Source organism: Vulpes vulpes, chromosome 12 (genome assembly GCF_048418805.1).
Source record: "Vulpes vulpes isolate BD-2025 chromosome 12, VulVul3, whole genome shotgun sequence".
Lineage (NCBI taxonomy): Eukaryota > Metazoa > Chordata > Mammalia > Carnivora > Canidae > Vulpes > Vulpes vulpes.
Genome location: NC_132791.1, coordinates 35,356,808 through 35,375,157, shown reverse-complemented (window position 1 = coordinate 35,375,157; position 18,350 = coordinate 35,356,808). Strand labels below are relative to the sequence as shown.

At 45.1% G+C, this 18,350-nt stretch overlaps 1 non-coding gene across 1 annotated transcript; it reads right to left on the bottom strand.

The window, feature by feature from the left end:
* Window positions 1–17,349: 17,349 nt before the first annotated feature.
* LOC112922035 (U6 spliceosomal RNA) lies at window positions 17,350–17,456 on the bottom strand. The gene has a single exon (XR_003235371.2). It is a non-coding gene; the product is annotated as a U6 spliceosomal RNA (small nuclear RNA).
* Window positions 17,457–18,350: the final 894 nt, after the last annotated feature.

The following is an 18,350-nucleotide window of genomic DNA, read 5'->3' as shown; positions in this document are numbered from 1 at the left end:
GCTAGCTCTAGGAGTTTTCAATCTGTTCTCAGCATCGCAGGGAAGTCAATATATAAAACAGATGTAAACAGAACTTGTAACTCATCCAAATCCTTCTGGTTCCGTCCTCAAACTGCCTTGGGGGGCAGGGGGGACCCGCCAGGTTTCTAGGAGCATTATTTGAGAAACAGAACTGATGGATTCCCCAGGTTTAGGCCAGGAACACACAGGAGCAACAGTGTGTGATCCTAAGACTCTGAGCTGGGACACTAGTTCAGGCTCTCTGGAATGAGCTGTCATTGGGGGTTAGGGGAATGTCAAGGCCCTCATTGTCCTGGGTTCCCCAAGGACTCTGGCTTGAAGTATGCTGAAGGTGGAGCCTGTGGCCTCATCTTACAGTAGGGGAAGCACACCAGTTCATAACTAGGTGACCTTGGGAGGCTTTTCCCTTTGCAGTTCTAGGGTACACACATATTCTCCAGAACTTGGTCAACGTGATCATAAACAATGGGAACATGTGAAATTTCATTTTGCTGGGGCTGCAGGATTGAAAAGGTCAGCTCTTCCTACCCACCTAAGCCGATGAGGGAGTCATGCCACAGATCAAGAAACGGAGGTCAAGGCAGAAGTCCTTCACTTGAGAATTGTGCTACAGACTGCAAAAAGGAGCAATGTTGCCGTAAATGCAAACCTCTCCAGTCCGTTGCTGTAGTCACCGTTCTTCACTGGGGCTAATCAGCATATACTTGGTCAGGTTATAGGAGGATGCGAGGAGGTAATCCTCAAACATTCAGAGGATATAGGTTGGTGACTGACAGTTTCCTCAGTGGTCAATGGGGGGCTTCAGTGTTTTTCTTATTGAGAAAACTATGGGCAAGGAAGTGAGCCCTTTGAATATAGTGGTTACTGCTATTATTTCACACACAAATGTTTGAAAGCTTTAGGTGGTTAGATCTGATCTTTTCCTTAAGAATAGTGAATATCCATGTGTATGTGCCAGGCATCCAGGCATGGCTACCCTTTCAAGGCCTTTTCTAGCCAGTTTATCAAGTCCTCATCACAACCTGAAATGGCTATGGTACTTGCATCTATCTGATGATTAAGCCAGTGGTTCTCTGTAATCCCCACCTAGCACATCCTGTGTCCACTGGACAGGTGGGAGAGGGGGAGGGAACAGGGGAGCATGCGGAGGGGAAAGGCTTTGGGACAAGGTGGGGAGCACATAGTCTCAGTGATTGCTAAGTATGAAAAAGCCTTGCAGGAAATTCTGGTAAGCCCAGCAGGATGTGCCATCCAGAGAACCACAGATCGGTTCTGAAACTAACAAATGATCTGGAATGACAATGGAAGAGAAATGTTCACCAAAGCAGAGTTTAAAGATTTTATTTGAGGGAGAGCTAGAGCACCAGCAGAGGGAACAGGAGAGGGAAAAGTAGGTTCCCTGCTTAGCAGGGATGTGGGGCTCAATCCCAGGACCCTGGAATGAGGACCTGAGTCGAAAGGCAGAGATTTCACTGACTGAGCTACCCAGGAGCCCCAGAGTAGGTTTTGATTGCAGACTTCCACTCTCTAAGTTCCTTTCAAGATCATCCCCAATACAAACTCTTCTGCTTTTAGTTTTTCCCCAGGATGATCAGCCAACCAACCGCTGGATTTGTCAAGTTGGCTATGGAACAGAGGCCAGAGCTTTGACTTGAACTCAGGGAGTTCTGGCCTCGCCACTTAACAGCTTTGGGAGTTTGGGAGGTGGAATTGCTTTGAGCACTACAGAGGTCTGTGTACAACAGCACAGGGTGAATGCTCAGGGCACTCTTTATTGAGTGACCTCGCAAGCTGGTGGACAGTGACCTTGCTGATGTGGATGCTGAGAAGCATTTTTGGCTGTCTTCCCATCTGTAGCACAATTCAGTGATTGCCTGATACCCTCAAAGGGAACACCTCTGAGCAGGTGTATGAACTCCATCACGGGGCACCTCTCCAGGCTCCCTGGCTCCTTCTTCCAAGCTGCACACCACCTCCAGGAGTCCCTGCCCTCTAGGCTCTGGCATTTCTGTGCCCTCTGCCCAGCCAGCTTCCTTCCTTTTCCACATTTTCAACACTCTTTCTTCTATACTTGGCCTTCAGGATTCTATTTACGTAACACCTCCTCCAGGAAGCTTTCTCCGCTGACTCCCCTGCCACAGCCTCCCCAGGTTGCCTGTAGGTGCTCTTCCCGTTTCCATAGCGACTTCTGTTTTCCCACCATGGGGCACATCGGACTGTATCCAACCATCTTTAACCACTGAGAAGAAGTGAACCAGACAGACTCTACCCAGCAGAGCTACAGGACCTTCCTGGCATTCTAGAATTACTCAATGTTTGTACCGGAAAGGATCTTAGATGTTTCCTGGTATCGTATCTTCATTTTACAGAGGAATAACTGAGCTGGGAAAGACTTTGTGATTAGCCCAAAGGCTTACAGCTACTTGGGTAACAAAAGGGAGCCTGGAAAGTAGGTCTTCAGACAACAGATACTTTTTTTCTTTCCATATGGAAGGAGACCAGGGCTTGAACGCTGGTATATCCTTGTCCCGGCAGGGTGGCTTTAAGCAACTGGTTTTACTTCTGAGTGTTTGTGGATATGGAAGGTGAGGATAGCAATACTGAAGACCTAACACAATTTTTGGTGAGGATAGATTAATTGATGGTGAGCAGAGAGCTCAGTGCTTGGTAAGGAATAGGGGTAGGGTTGTGAATTTAAAGGCAGCTGTTGCTAGCGATTATCTTACATGGCTGAACTGGATCTATTACATGGATGTGGCACCATTATTTGTATTATGGGTCACTCCCCTCCAGGCAAGCTCCATCAGGGAAAGTGCATGTTCACTCACGGCTGAATTCTCAGAACTTAGAGTATCAGCCGGCCCATGGTAGGTACTTGGTAAATGCTGATTGAATGAACAAATGAAGAACCAAGAGACTCCATAGGATGGTTATAGAGATCAGTGGCTAGTCCAATGGTCCCTGATTCAGGACTCATTTTTGGCCTTGAGATTTGGCTAGCTTGTGTCCCTAATGAACCTTTCCTTATCCCAAACCAGAGGACCTAAACATTTTTACCAAGTATCCTTTTCTTGTCTTGCATTTGAGGAAAGTTATTTTTAAAAGATTTTATTTATTTATGAGAGACACACAGAGAGAGGCAGTGGTATAGGCAGAGGGAGAAGCAGGCTCCCCGTGGGGAGTCGGATGCTGGACTCAATCCTAGGACCCCACGGTTATGGCCTGAGCCAAAGGCAAATGCTCATCCACTGAGCCACCCAGGCACCCTAAGGAAAGTTATTTCTCTTGAAGAGGAAGAAGGGAGAAAATACCTTATCTCCAGTGACAAATGGAAGCCCCCCAAAAAAACCACCTACATGGCTCATGTTCTTGGGAGAAAGACCTAGAAGTAGCATGCACCTGGAAAACACCCAAAGCCAAATTTGTGTCAATGGCTTCTGTCAGTCTGTGCTTCCACACTGAAGTGTAACAAGAGGACATTTCCATCTAGTGGAACTGCCCTTCTTTTCAATGGAAACTTCAATGGGAAAACAGAGTTTAGAAGACACATAGGGAACAAATTCCTAGCCTGTAGCCCAGGATTTATTCCTTATAACTTTGTGTTGGGAATATTCTATAATCTGCACTATTGGGCATGTGGGCACCAACCACATGTGGCTATTGAGCACTTGAAATGTGGCTGGGGGGATCCCTGGGTGGCGCAGCGGTTTAGCGTCTGCTTTTGGCCCAGGGCGCGATCCTGGAGACCCTGGATCGAATCCCACGTCAGGCTCCCGGTGCATGGAGCCTGCTTCTCCCTCTGCCTATGTCTCTGCCTCTCTCTCTCTCTCTCTCTCTGTGACTATCATAAATAAATAAAAATTAAAAAAAAAGATTAAAAAAATGTGGCTGGGGCCACCAAAGCATCATTAGTGGCTACTAAACATGGTGGACAATGCAGAAAGAGGGAGGAAGGATGCGAAGGGGTCAGTCTCTGGAGGTCCTCATTTGGCTCTTTTCCAGGGACCAGAATCAAGAAAAGCCACCAGCTTTTCTGTGCCTTTTAACATAGGTGCCCCTTGACCAGCCTAAGAAGCAAGGTCATGTTCCATTTAATATTCAAACCACAGGTCTCTGAGCCGTCATGCCACCTCTGTTCTCCTGCAGGCCTTCTCCCTCTTGGGAAATCTGACTCCTCCTGTGCTTCCTCTGTCCAAGGATTAAGTAGTGATTACACTCACCTCCAGGAAAGACCACCAGGAATCCTGGTTCTTCTGTTGCTGCCTCTGCCTTGGCCACTAGATGTCACCAGTGGTCCCTCAGCAGACCTCCAGGCAGCAGGCAGGTAGGAGGTCTAGGAGACAAATACCAGGGCAGGAGGTGGAGGAGGAAGTCCACTTCCTGAATGGTTGAACTAAGACAGCCACGCCAGAGGTGCCAGACCCGGTACTGATGTGCAAGGAATGTGTGAGGAAGCAGGATGGGGGCCCGGGGGCGCTTGCCATGACTTTCCTAGATTCCTGGTCTGGTTGTCCTAAGGGAATGTTGATCACACATCCTGCTGAAAGAAGAGGACTTAAATACCCGCTCCCTGGCCTTGGTGGACGTCAGCAATCACCTTCACGAAAGAAAATTCACATGCTCATCTTCTCTGTGGTCCTCTGAGAAGGGAGAGGTTCTCGCAGCAGGAGAGGTGGACAGACAGACGTGGGTGCTGTTCCCAGCACGACCACTCACTTCTGGTGGGTCTCAGGGGAAGCATCTTGAACCCCCGAATCAGAGAGAAACTGAGACCGGTTTCACGTTTTGGCAGCTTTTGGATTTTTGTCTCCAAGATTAGGTTTTTCATTTCCCCGACAGCTCACTGCACATTAAGGACTCAAATCAAGCTAGTTGATTGAATAGTAGTTTGAGGGTCAATTAATGTAGGTGGGACAGAACTGGGTCTTTTTCCTCCAGGTGAGATTCCATGGTACACATCCCACCCCCAACTTTCCAGAGTCATGGGGACCAGGGTTTGACCAGAGCCTGACCTCCAACCAGCTTCTTGACTGGGGAGGTTGCTTAATCCTTCTGAACCCCAGTCCCCTCACATGCAAAATGAGGGCAATATTTACCCTCATGGGATGTGATGGCTTGTTTTATAGGTCAATATCACTGGGCTGCAGGAGGACCAGATGTTCAAACATTCTAGGCATTCCTGTGAGGGTTTTGGATGAATAACACTTAAATCTATAAATTTTAAGTAGGGTACCCTCCCCATAGTGTGTGGGCCTCATACCATCAGTTGAGTACTCGAACAGAACAAAGATCAGTCTTCCCTAGAGCAAGAGTTCTCCAGAGGACTGCCTTTGAACCTGGTCTCTGTTCTAGAACCAAGAAGAGCCAATGCTACAGTTTTTGGTGAATTAGAACAGTGGCTCTCCTGGGTCTCCAGGCTGCCTGCCACCTGCAGATTCCTTATGGTATACCTCTGTCCCTCCACCCACCCCCCACCTCATTCCATCCCTCCCCACAAGCGATTGCTTCTGTTTCTCTGGACAGCCTTAATATAGAAGGCCATGAGGATTAACAGGAGTTCCAATGTAAGTATATAGAATGGACTAGATGCTTTGTCAGTCAGCCTCCCAATTCTCTTGAAGCGTTAAATGGACAGAGAGGAGGAAAAAAGAATACTTCAGTTCTAGGCCTAGAAATCCCCTGGTCTGTCAATGTTGCCCACTGGCAGGGGGCCACCCAGCTTCTGTCACTTTACTCCTGTGATGCAGATATTTCCCGGGCACCTGCCTTCTCTACCCAGCTCTATTCTCTGAAGTCTTAGACCAAGAAGGCATGTAGCATTCTTTGTTCCCTGTCACTAATTGCTCTGGGTGGGTAAGAGTGGGAGGAAGAGAATTCTTCTCTTCAATCATCTTTCTTAAGCCACACATGTATTTGGAACCTGAAAGGTGAGGGGGTGGGTTCATTATGCTTCTTCAGATACATGAGGCCTCTTCTCAACTGAGTGCTTTTCACCAATTGGTAGCAATTTGAATTATCTTTAGCATATTTGAAAACTTTTTCCCCCTTATCACACTTTGGAAATCTAAAATGCTCTGCTACTGTAAACTCCTTCTGCCCCCCCCCCCCCCATTTACAATTAACATTATAATAAAAAAGAAAAGCCCACTTACACTATTACATTTAGGTCATTTAAAAAAATACTTCTCATGGTTTAGAGTTTGGCATATATATATATATATATATATCAGTGTTCCACTCGACCTAACAAAAATGCCATCTGCCCAGCACTTTGGAACATCACCCACCGGGGCACCTCAGTGGCTCAGTGGTTGAGCATCTGCCTTTGGCTCAGGGTGTGATCCCGGTGTCCAAGGATTGCAGGGAGCTTGCTTCTCCCTCTGCCTATGTCTCTGCCTCTCTGTGTGTCTCTCATGAATAAATAAAATCTTAAAAAAAAAAAAAAAAGACCACCACCTGCCTATGACCTCTCAGCTCTGCAGGTCAGAAGTCCAGGCATGGTGCACCTGGCTTCTCCCCTTGGTCTCCCAGGACTGAAATCAAGGTGTTAGCCAAGCAGTTTTCTCACCTAGATCTCTGCCAGGTTCATCCAGGTTGTTGGTAGAATTCAATTTCTGGTGGTTGAAGGACTGAGGATCCTGTTTCCTTGCTGGCTATTGGCTGGGTATGCGCTCGGTTCCTAGAAGCCTCTCTTGGATGCTTGCCACTGGCCAGGCCTCTCTGTGGGCCCTCATCTTCTCACACTTTGAAGTTCTTAGAGGAAGGCCTAGTGCCTTTTAAGGGCTCACTTGATTGGGTCAGGCCCACCCAGGATAATTTCCCTTTTGATTAACTCAAAGCCAACTGATTAGGGACCTTAATCACACCTGCAAAATCCCTTCTGCCATATAGCACAGGGACAGGAGGGACAGCTTTTGGATTATACAGAGCCTGGGTCCTTGGGGGCAGGGATTTTGGCTGCTGTACTGGGTTCCTCACAAGTACCACAAACTGGGTGGCTTCAACAGGATTTACCAACTCACGGTTCTGAAGATCAGAAGTTTGAGATCAAGCTGTTGGTAGAGGTAGTTCCTTTGGAGGGCAGGGAGACAGAATATGTTTTGTGCCTCTCCTCTGGCTGTGTGTGTGGGGTTGGCTGGCAATCCTTGGCATATCCTCAGAAGTGGGAGGGTCAACCTCTGCCTTCCCCTTTTCACATATTGTTCTCCCTTTTATAAGGACACCAGTTGTATTGGGTTAGAGGTCCACCCGGCTCCAGCATGGCCTCATCGCATCCTAAAGTACCGGGTGTTAGCACATTAAGCATAGTTGGGGGAATACAATTCAAGCCAAAACAGGATTCTGCTTACCACAGCCTGTATAGGATCATCATCATTCACATCAGTGGTTCCTTCATGAGTCTCCTGTCCCTACAGTAATACTCCAGATTGATGGTTTTATACATTTTCTCTTCTGTCTTTCCCCTACCAGCTGGGGTGAGAATGAAGGGTGCAGTGAGGATTGCCCTGATCAGGAAAATAGTTTTCAGCCTCAAGTTCTCAGCCAGCAGCATCAGAACAAGGAGGCTTGAGGTCTCCTTTGATTCACCTTTGTTTTGGAAAGACCCAGGGGGACAACCCTTTCTCAGGCCACCACTAGAGTTCTTCTGCAGCTGCTTCTGCTGCTTTCTCGTCCTGCTGGTGACCTTAATCTATCAGGGATTGACTTTAACCCATCTGATGGGGTTCCCCTTTCAGAGAGGGCTGGGATGGGCCTTCTCCTGCTAACCCCCACATGCCATTCCTCTAGCCTCACATGCTTCCACTTTTTCTTCTCTGAATTCTCGATCAGGGGTAGCCTCGTGTCCAAATTGGCCCTCTGCCTGTTGTGGTGGCACCAGAGAGCAAAGAATGGGTTTTTACATTTTTAAGTGGGGGGGGGGGGGAGAAGCAGAATTTCATTACACCTGAAAATTATATGAAGTTCAAACATCACTTCCCATAAATAGGGTGTTACTGGAATTCAGCTATTGGCATTTGTTTACACCCAGTGCATGCTGGCTTTCACATTCTAGTGCTTAGGCCCAACAAAGCCTAGAATATTACTATGTGGATGTTAAGGAGAAGTTTGCCAACCCCTATTCTACATGGTATTTAGTAACGCAGTCCTTGAACACTTTTTTTTTTTTTTTAAGATTTTATTTATTCATGAGACACACACAGAGAGGCAGAGACACAGGCAGAGGGAGAGGCAGGCTCCATGCAGGGAGCCCGATGTCCCCATTTCGGGACTCCAGGATCACTCCCTGGGCCGAAGGTGGCGCTAAACCGCTAAGCTACCCAGGGATCTCCAGGTCCTTGGATTCTCATTTAGGTTTTTCTTCCGTATGCTTGTTCATGGTGAGCCCATCTGGTCCCAGGACTTAAAGGTCATCTGTTGAGGACACACTGAGCCACAGACTCCTGTGTTCTGGGTGATCCTTCCCCTGATTACACCCTTTGCTGTTCATCAACCCATCAGCAGCAGGCCTCATTGGTTCTGCTGCCATAACAGTTCTCGAAACCACCTCTTCATCTCCATCTGTGCTGCCGCCACGCTCCCTTACACAAGCATCCTCTCTGGCCTGGACCCACCACACCCTCTAATCTCTTCTATTCTCCACCTAGCAGCAAATGTGTGGTCATAAAACTTAGTTTCTATCATGCAGCTCCTTAGCTTTAAACCTAATGTAGCTGCTTATCGCTCCTAGGAGAAAAAACCCAGACCCTAACTGTGGCCTATGGGACCCTCCAGAATCCTGTCCCTGTTCACCTCTTCATGCTCGGGAGTGCCACTTGCCTCTCACGAACTCTAGCCACAATGATTTTCTGTCAGCTATTCCAATCCATCAACTCCTCGTCCAAGGGCTTCTTATCTCCACCTTCGGGAATATTCTTCCACTTGCTCTAACAATAGACTCCTAATTATTTTTCAGGTCCCAGATTATACATTGCTTCATTTATGGTCTTTCCTCACCAGCCCGGCTATGTAGACTTCACAATCCCCATTCAGCTCTGCTTGTACACATTGCTTATTTCCTTGTTGCAGCCTGTCAGCATTTGTAATTTTATCCATCAGTCTACTTTTTACCTCAACTAGGATAGAAGCTTTAAGGGGGCAGGGAATAGGTCTGCCTTTTGCATGGAATCTTCAGTGCCTGGCATAGTGTCTCTTCTATAGTAAGTTGGCAATATTTATAGAGAGAATTAATGAATGGGAGGCAGAGTTGGCAGGGGTAGTGGTGAAGCATCCCAGAAGCCTTCCTGAGTCACTGAAATGGAGATGCCATATTTAAAAAAATACTTTAAAAATACTTTAGACATTAAAAATACTTTTCATGGTTGCCTTTTCACGAAAGCCATACATATGTGTGACAGTGATTTATGCCAAGCAAACGCCTGTGTAACCACCATGAAGTCAAGAAACAGACATTACCACCACCCTGGAAGCGTATGGTAGGTCCCCCACACTAACCACAATGGCCATCTTTTCTCCCCTGACAAGTCATCAATATTCTAGTTTTCTGGTTTTTTAATCCAAATGTGCATCCATAGACACTAAAGTTTAGTTTTATACATTAAAAGATGCAATATTCTATTGTTCCTTTTGCATTTACTACTTGGAATACTTTTATGAAGCAGAAATAAATATTCTCATCTATTTGGTTGACCAGTGATAAAGATCATATAGAACACAGAGGTCACATATTGTTGATTCTCTTATTTACCAATATTCAAGATAATAAAATTGGTTCCCTACCATCTTCCAAAAAAGACCAAATATATGTAATTATAAACTCATGGAGTTAAGTGTATCTGATGGATTTCAAGCTATTGCAATGATTTATACTCCTACTGTTCCATCTTTAACCAGTGAAGCTAGGTTGGTTCTTGAATCTTCTGATATGATCCTAGTAATTGGCAGCTTCCTTGTTAACCAGGAAGACAATGTGTTCCAGGGTCATTTTGTACATTTCCTACTAGACCTGGACCCAAACACATAGAACTTCAAGTAATGATATAGTGTTTCACTAAAATAGCCAAGACCTAATCTAGGTTCTGGCTAATGGATTGGTCATGGTTTTTAATTCTTTCCAGTGGACAGAGCTAATAGAACTGAAAGCCATGAGAGGTGAAGAATTACTCTTTGTAAATGATCTCTAATGCCCAAAGTCTTTTAGTCTTTGTGGACTTTAAGAGTTTCCCAATATTGTTCACTATTGGAAAGATGGCAGCTTTTGCCATCTGGTCTTAGTGACGATGTTCCACCGACCTAAATACTTCCCTTACAGCTTTAGTTAAAAATAGCACTACTTCTTCACTCCATTTTCAACTGCCACATGGTTGTAACACAGGGGCTCATGTGGAGGCTGTGTCCCCTCCTCAGAGGTGAGATCATCCCTATAGATAGCTTGAGTGTCCCCAGAGTCTCCTTAGTACCTGATCATATGCTCCCAAATGTGATCTCCACTGGCCCCCCATACTCTGTTCTTTCCTTCCTGCCATGCTGTTCCTACAATGCCTTCCCAGCTGCTTGTCCATTACCCACACATCAGGTCTCAGGACACCTTCCAGGGCCACTTACTCCTCCATGTACCTCAGCTTCCACATCTGAAATGCAGAGAATTATACCCATATCATCAATTTGTGAAATGTAAATGAGGTACCAGCTAGACTAAGACTTAGCCCAGCAAGTCTTCAAGAAATTTGCGCTCTTATGCTCACATTAGCCAGAGAATGGTCTCCCCAGCTGCATGTTAGAAACATCTGAACGCTTTTAAAAGAAAAGAATGATGCTTTGAATCCTTGGAGATTCGGCTTCATCAGTCAGGGCAATTGAAATCCTTCCAGTTCTGGAGGTGATTCTGGAGCCGGAGTTGGCCAACTATGCCAGCAAACTGTCCTCTCCTTTATTACTTTGCTGGCCCTGTGGGTGATCTACTTTTGTGCCATTTTAATACATTCTTGCTGACTACATCAAACTGGATTCTTTTACTTAAAACCAATAGAGGCCTAACGAACCTGAGTGCAATTTGGAAGAAAGATTATTGGTTAAAGTTAGGCCTTAGGCAATGCTGAAGCCGAAGGCACTTCATCCTCACCCCATTGCTTTGCCACTGTAGTGGGCATACTGTTTAATGCTGTCTCTATCTGGAGAGAGACCCAGCTATTTGATTTAGTAATATGTTTTTTTTTAAATCACATTAACTCAATAAATTTGAGGGAAAAGAAATCATGGATATGGTCTTTTTGACCCCCTACCCCTTACCCCTGTCTTTGGAACCAGCCACTGCAGCTACTAACAGAAGCATCTCTACATCTGTCTTTCTGGAGAAGACAAAGAATTGTTAAAAGGGTAGCCAGCTGCTTTTCCTGGCAGAAGAATAAGAGCTGGTCAGCATCCACTCTTCTACCCTTCCTCAGCTAATCGCCACCATCTTCCTTTTTAATCCTTTTTCTGGTCTCACTTTCTGGTCCTGGAATGTAGGGCCATCTCCCTACTCTTGGGCCTCTAACTCTGGGGAGACAGAACAGCCTAGTTCTTCCTGTTAAACCTGCCTACAGCTCTAAGACTTTAAGCAAGCCAGACAGCCGATAAACTCCCCCTTGACTCATAGATAGCCCCCCAATCTCTTTCACAAACACACACCACCCAATGTTCCAACATGGCTGTTTGCACCAGGGATGATGACAGTCTACCTCCTGAAGTTGTTGCCATGATTAAATGAGCTACGGCTGTAGGGTCTTAAACTTGGCTGAACATTAGAATTGCTGGAAGGGTTTCAAAAAGAATCTCAATGCCAAGCAGCCACCCAGGTACAGGAAGTCAGAATTTCTGGCTGTGGGAACTATCCACATCAATAGTCTCCTTAGGTATTTCAGTGTACAGCCAAGTTTGAGAGCTGGCGAGATAGTATTTGTTTTAAGTACTTAGGAATGGTAGCTGCTTTTATCATAGTTAAGAATTAAATGAGCATTCCCCAATTTTAATGGACTGCTAAAATTATGGTTTAGTGGGACCCAGATTCAGTTCTTTAACTCACCCAACCCAGTGAAGATTCACTGTCTTTCACTGATTGAGCATTTACTATGTGCTAGGCTTTGTGCAAGGTTCCTCCCCCCTTATTTGAAAATAAGATACTGCTTACAAGATGAAATTAAATTAAAAAAAATATTCCTGAGAGACACACAGAGAGAGAACCAATTTTAATGGACTGCTAAAATTATGGTTTAGTGGGACCCAGATTCAGTTCTTTAACTCACCCAACCCAGTGAAGATTCACTGTCTTTCACTGATTGAGCATTTACTATGTGCTAGGCTTTGTGCAAGGTTCCTCCCCCCTTATTTGAAAATAAGATACTGCTTACAAGATGAAATTAAATTAAAAAAAATATTCCTGAGAGACACACAGAGAGAGAAGCAGGTTTCCTGCAGGGAGCCTGATACGGAGCTCCATCCTGGGACCCCGGGGATCATGCTCTGAGCCAAGGCAGACACAACCACTGAGCCACCCAGGTGTCCCTGAAACTCAAGTTCTTTAAGGACAATCTGGCCTCCCCCTCATGCCCTATTAACTGGCAGCGAGATCACCTACATGCTGGTAAATTCCAGCCACTCCAGATGATTTGTAACACTTCCAGGCTGTATCTCTGTGCCCTTTGCCATACTCTCCCTCCCCTTTGCTTAGAATGCCCTTCCCACATTTTCCCCTCTGCTTTTCCACCTGGCCTACCTTATAGGATGGAATTCCTGGTACAGAATCCAAAGAGCAGGTGTTTGCCCAGCACTCCTTGGCAGCCATCCCCACTGTGAAAGCCATCCCCACTGTTAAAGCTGGCCAGTGTTCTGCCAGTTTCAGGATTCCTCGAGGATCCTGCAGTGGGTGATTGATTTATTCTCAAGGTCTACTCTCTGCAGAGGGTCTGGATAACTCTCTAGTCTCTCAGGCCTCACTCTGGTGGAATCCTGCAGACTCTTTCCTCGGTCTCTACTATTCCAAGACCTCATAGAGATGCTCCCCAGGGCCCTTCCCAGCAGACAGCTCTTTTTGAATCCCCCAAGGGAGCAGGGATGATCAGAATGGTCCCAGGCCTGGAGGCTGGATCATCTGGGGCCACTGCACAGAACCCAGGAGGTTGGCAGCTGTGGAGGAGTTCTGAGACTTTCGGAGCATGGATTATCCCGGAGGGCCATTCTATCTCCTCCAAAGGCAGGACCCCCTCTGGTGCTCTTATGCTACAGGGATCCAGCACAGTGGGTGAGGGGCTGCATATTGTCAGGCCACCACAGCTGTGGTGAACTCCACTGAAACAAGGACTCCTGTTAGGCAAGGAGAGGGTTGGAAGATCCCTGAGTGGACCTCCAGACTGGCCCTGCTTCGACAGGTGTCAGTGCTGTCTCTGCATTTCTGGGACTGGGAGGGGACCCCAGGGTATAGATTTCTAGGTCACTGGGCCCACAGAGTTTCTAGGATTATATGCATTTATTTGACAGAGAGTGAGAGACCACAGGCAGGAGGAGGGGGAGGAGAGGGAGAAGCAAGCTCTCTGCTGAGTAGGAAGCCTAGGACCCTGGGATCATGATCTGAGCCACCCAGGTACCCCCCGCCCCGCCCTGCACATCCCAGCCAGAGCTCTTTATATAGTGGGTGACCATCAAGACTTTAGTCAGTGTTCCAAATCTTGTGCGTATACCCATACCTATACACACACATACACACACACACACACACACACACACAGCCTTCCTCTAGTTCTGACTCTCCCAGCTCCAGGCCTCTATAAGTGGGAAGTTAAACTTTCCAGCTAGGCACAGGGGGACACCTTCCTTCTGTTTCAACCTTCAAGATTCATTGTCTTTCACTGAGCATGGAGAAAAGAAGAATATTTGAAGTTTTTTATGTGTTTTTTTTTAACGCATTAGTTCACTTAAGCTTTTACACAGCTCTTATTTAGTTGGTGTGATCATTGCCATCTTTCAAAAGAAAAAGCAGATTCTTCGTAAGGTCACATGGTTGGAATATCAGTTAGCTTTTACTGTTACAAACCATTCCCAAAAGTAGTGGCCTGAACTACCACCATTGATTTAGCTGACCATTCTGGCAATTGTCTGCCTCTCAGCTGGAGTGCTGGGAGTAGGGAAGACCAGTCACACAAGCTCACTAGTCCTTCAGAGGCTGGCTGGGCCTTGTTCACTTGGTACCTTGGCAGGATTCCAAGAGGAAGGGTGAATGGAGGCAAGGCCTCACAGAACTGCTACTGCGTCTATCAGAGTCGGTCATGAGGTCTGCCCAGGGTCAAAGGAAGGTAAAGTGGACCCCAGTTTTTGGTGAAGGAGCTGAAAAGTCCTAGGGCAAAGGGGTGAGCATACAAGGAAGAGAAAAGAATGGTGTTCACTTTTGCGATCTGTTGCAGTCGTCAGGTGTTGGTAGGATTTAATTTTTGATCATGAGGATAGCATATGCACAGGAGAAAATCCCAAATGAGGAAGAGTCTCTTATTGTTGGAATAGGAGAACTTTCTAATCCTCTAGTGCCATCCTCCACATGTAAACACCATTAGGAGTTTACACATCTTGATATAATTTTTTTTGTGCATATACAGGTAGTAGTCTAATGTACATGTTATCCTGCACTTTTTCACGTAATAATGCAGCTAAGAGCACTTTCCATAGCAGCACAACCAGAAAGGTTCCATTCCTTTTAGTATCTACATAGCAGTCAACCGAATAAAGGTTCTGTTTTATTTAACCACATAACTTAGTGGTGGATACTTAGGTTACCTGATTCTAGTTTTTGTTATAAACAACACTGCAATGGAAATCCTTGAATATCTTCCTTCATATATATATGTAAGACTAGGTCCCTGGGAGTGGGATTTCTAGATTAAATGCCAGATTTGAGCCTTAATTTTTCCCAAAGCACATGACATTCCCAAGATGGGTCTCTGGCTACAAGTGTTCTTCCAGCCATTCCTAGGACTAGAAGCTAACTTAGGAACCATGGATGCCTGGGCACATGTGCACATATGTGACACGTTTGTGACCTCTTCACACCCATTCCTTCCTGGAAAGGCTTGAGAGGTCCTGACTTATCTGTTAAGCCTTTCCAAAATCATACAGATAAGTGGTCTTAAAAAATAAAACCAAAACCAAAACCCCACAAACAAAAAACAATAAAAAACACCTCATGAAGGAAAAAAAGACATGCTTTTTGTTACAAGTCAAGGAAAAAATAATCCTAGTAACAAATGTGAACACACAAAATGATAGGCTCCATTCAAGGGAAGGCCTAACATATAAATTAAGATTTTACAATCAGTGCATGTACAGACGTGGCAAAATGGTTCAGCTGAATCATCCCATGACAGACTATAGGCCTGTTGTCACATTGACCAATTCTAGTACAGGACTTTGTTATACTGAATGTTATGTTTAACAGCCCATGAACATTTAATAGCAAATATACCATGGGGTAGTTTTTTTTTTCTCCATTTTTGAATATTGTTTTTGGGTTTCTTTATGGAATTTCAGCCCCCCACCCCAAACCAATTTGGAGGATTGACCTAGATCATGCATAAGTTTAAGGCATGCAGCATGATGGCTTGATTTGTTGTGAAATTACCACAGTAGATTCAGCTAACATCCATTGATCTTATAGATACAACAGAAAAAATATGGAAAAAAAATTTTTGTGATGAGGGTTCTTAGGATTTACTCTTAACATTCCCATAGATCATACAGCAGTGTTAGCTACAGTCATATTGTACTTTACACTTATTTATAACTGGAAGTTTGGACCTTTAGACCACCTTCCTCTAATTCCCCCTTCCACCATGCTCCACCATTGGTAGCCACAAGCCTGATATCTTTTGTTTTTGTGATTCCTCATATAAAAGATCATACAATATTTGATTTATTTAGCAAAGCACCTTCAAGGTCCACCCACGTTGTTGAAAATGGTAGGATTTTTGCGTTTTCTTTATGGCTAATATCCCATTGTATCCCCATGGATCTTGAGATCCACATGCCACCTTTAGGGATGTTAGCTGGAGACCTGAATTTTTACTAGGTATATATAGATTTTATTACAAATAGATTGGGGATGGTCAAAATCTGGAGGTGACATGCAAGCATACTCCTACCTATATCTCACAGTTCCTGATTATATCCTTGAGTAGATGTAACCAATAATCCTTCAGAGAGGAACAACAGGGGGCTCGTTTCTGTGATGTGGGCATCTCCATTTCAGGGCTGTTCTGGAAGTAGGTTAAAGAAACAGACTCCCAGTGAATACAGTTTCAAGAAGTAATTACTTAATGGTTTGAGTTCTTTAGAGAATTATAGGCATGTCCCTCAGACCTCAGAGATGGAGGTACCCAATCTCCTACCTATTTCTTAATGACAGGGGCTGTGCTGCTGTCAAAATGTAAAGTTCTGAAATGTTCCTATTTTTATAGCTCAAGGAAGAATGCTGCTTTACCCCACAGTACACTGAACAGTAAGGAAGTTAAGGGCTGACCACTGTGCAGTCACACTGATTTCTTTATTTGCTTGTTCAACATTTATTCATTGAATGCCACATTGCACCAAACACCATGCTGGCTGCTGGAGGTAGAAAGCTAAAATTCAGATGCAGCCTCTCCTTGAATTGGTCAGCTCTGCTTATACGACCAACACCCCAAAACTTAGTGGCTTAAAACAAAAACCATATTTAAGGTTTTTTGTGCTCAGGGTAGCCAGCCTGTTTTTCCGAGCTTACTCAGCATCTGTGGCCAGCTAGGGGGCTGCTGGTCTCAGTGGTGCTCCGCTGGGGTGGCTCGTGCTTCCAGCAGCTTAGTCTAGACTTACTCATGCAATGGCTAGGTAAATTCCAAGAAAACGAGTGGTAGCCTGTCAGGCCTCTTGAGGATTAGGCTCTGAACTGACATGATGTCCCTTTAGCCATTCTATTGGTTAAATCAAGTCAAATGCCAGGTCAGATTCCAAGGAGGAGTGAATACCTCTTGCTTGCCATGGCCAAGGGATTTGGAAACAGGGGAATAATGGCTGATTTTTGCAAATGGTCTAGCTCAGTGCCCTTTGGTCTGGTTGGTGTGTGTGTGTGTGTGTGTGTGGGGGGGGGAGTCATAATAAGTGCTATTTAAGAGTCTCCCCTTTCTCACCCCCAATCTCGATCTCTAACATGTTTACATTTTACAGCACAGAAATCTAGTGATTCCAGTTAAAACACCGAGTCAAAGATCTGTTGCAATGCTAACATTTCTACTTTTTAATCTATAAGGTAACCATGAAGCGGTTGGTCCTAGGGCACAGTAGGTAATAGATTTTACGAATTTGCGTGTCATCCTTGCGCAGAGGCCATGCTAATCTTCTCTGTATCGTTCCAATTTTAGTATATGTGCTGCCGAAGCGAGCACTGGATTTTAAAGGCAGGCATGTAAGGACATAAATCAACACTCAGATTGTTCTAGGTTTTGGTGAAGTACATGGTTTATCGGCATGCATACATACATACATTTCTTTAACTGGAGACAGAAAATCGTTTTGTTAAAATGATGTGAAACCAATGAAAAGAAGCCAGAGCCATAGCTATAAAAGAGGGTTTTTTTTTTTTTAAACTGAGGGGCTTCTTTTTGACTTCAGAAAGTAAACACCAGTGAGAGTATGTGCCAGCGACGCCAACACCAGATGCACCTCGAATTCATTTCAAGTATTCATTATGTGACACATCTTCCTAGCCCCGCTCTCCAGCGGAGGGACAAAGCCCCATGTGAGTGTCCTCAAACTGTGTGCCTAAGAATCACCTGGTAGGGTGGGAGGCAACTCTTATTAGGACCCTACCTTTCACCCTTGGTATCCTTGTAATTCTCCCAGGTAACTTTCATAGGTTGTCAGAATCATACTTGGAGGCTCACGGATTTTATCTTGGAGAAGCGTTAGTTCCAGAAACAAAGCTTTTAAAAAATGAATTAGGGCTGTCAAACTTGCTTCTCCTCAGGCAGAAAGGATTAACCCTTTACTAACCTCATTTTCCTCATCTAAACTTACGGAGAGCCTGAGATCTACAACAGCAGTAACTCACTAACCAAAGACCAAAATGCCTTTCAAAAAAAAAAAAAATCCAATTTATGACAAAGGGGAGCGACTGCAGCTGTGATTTGTGGCTGCTTTTGTTTGAATGTCCTCTAGGATTGTAGATCTGTACCATGGAGTACAAAGAGAATTTGAGTCCACCTAGTTAGACTCCATTCTATGGACAAAAGAAGCTAAAATAAAGGGGCTGCTCTAAAGCAGCTAAATGAGACTCTTAT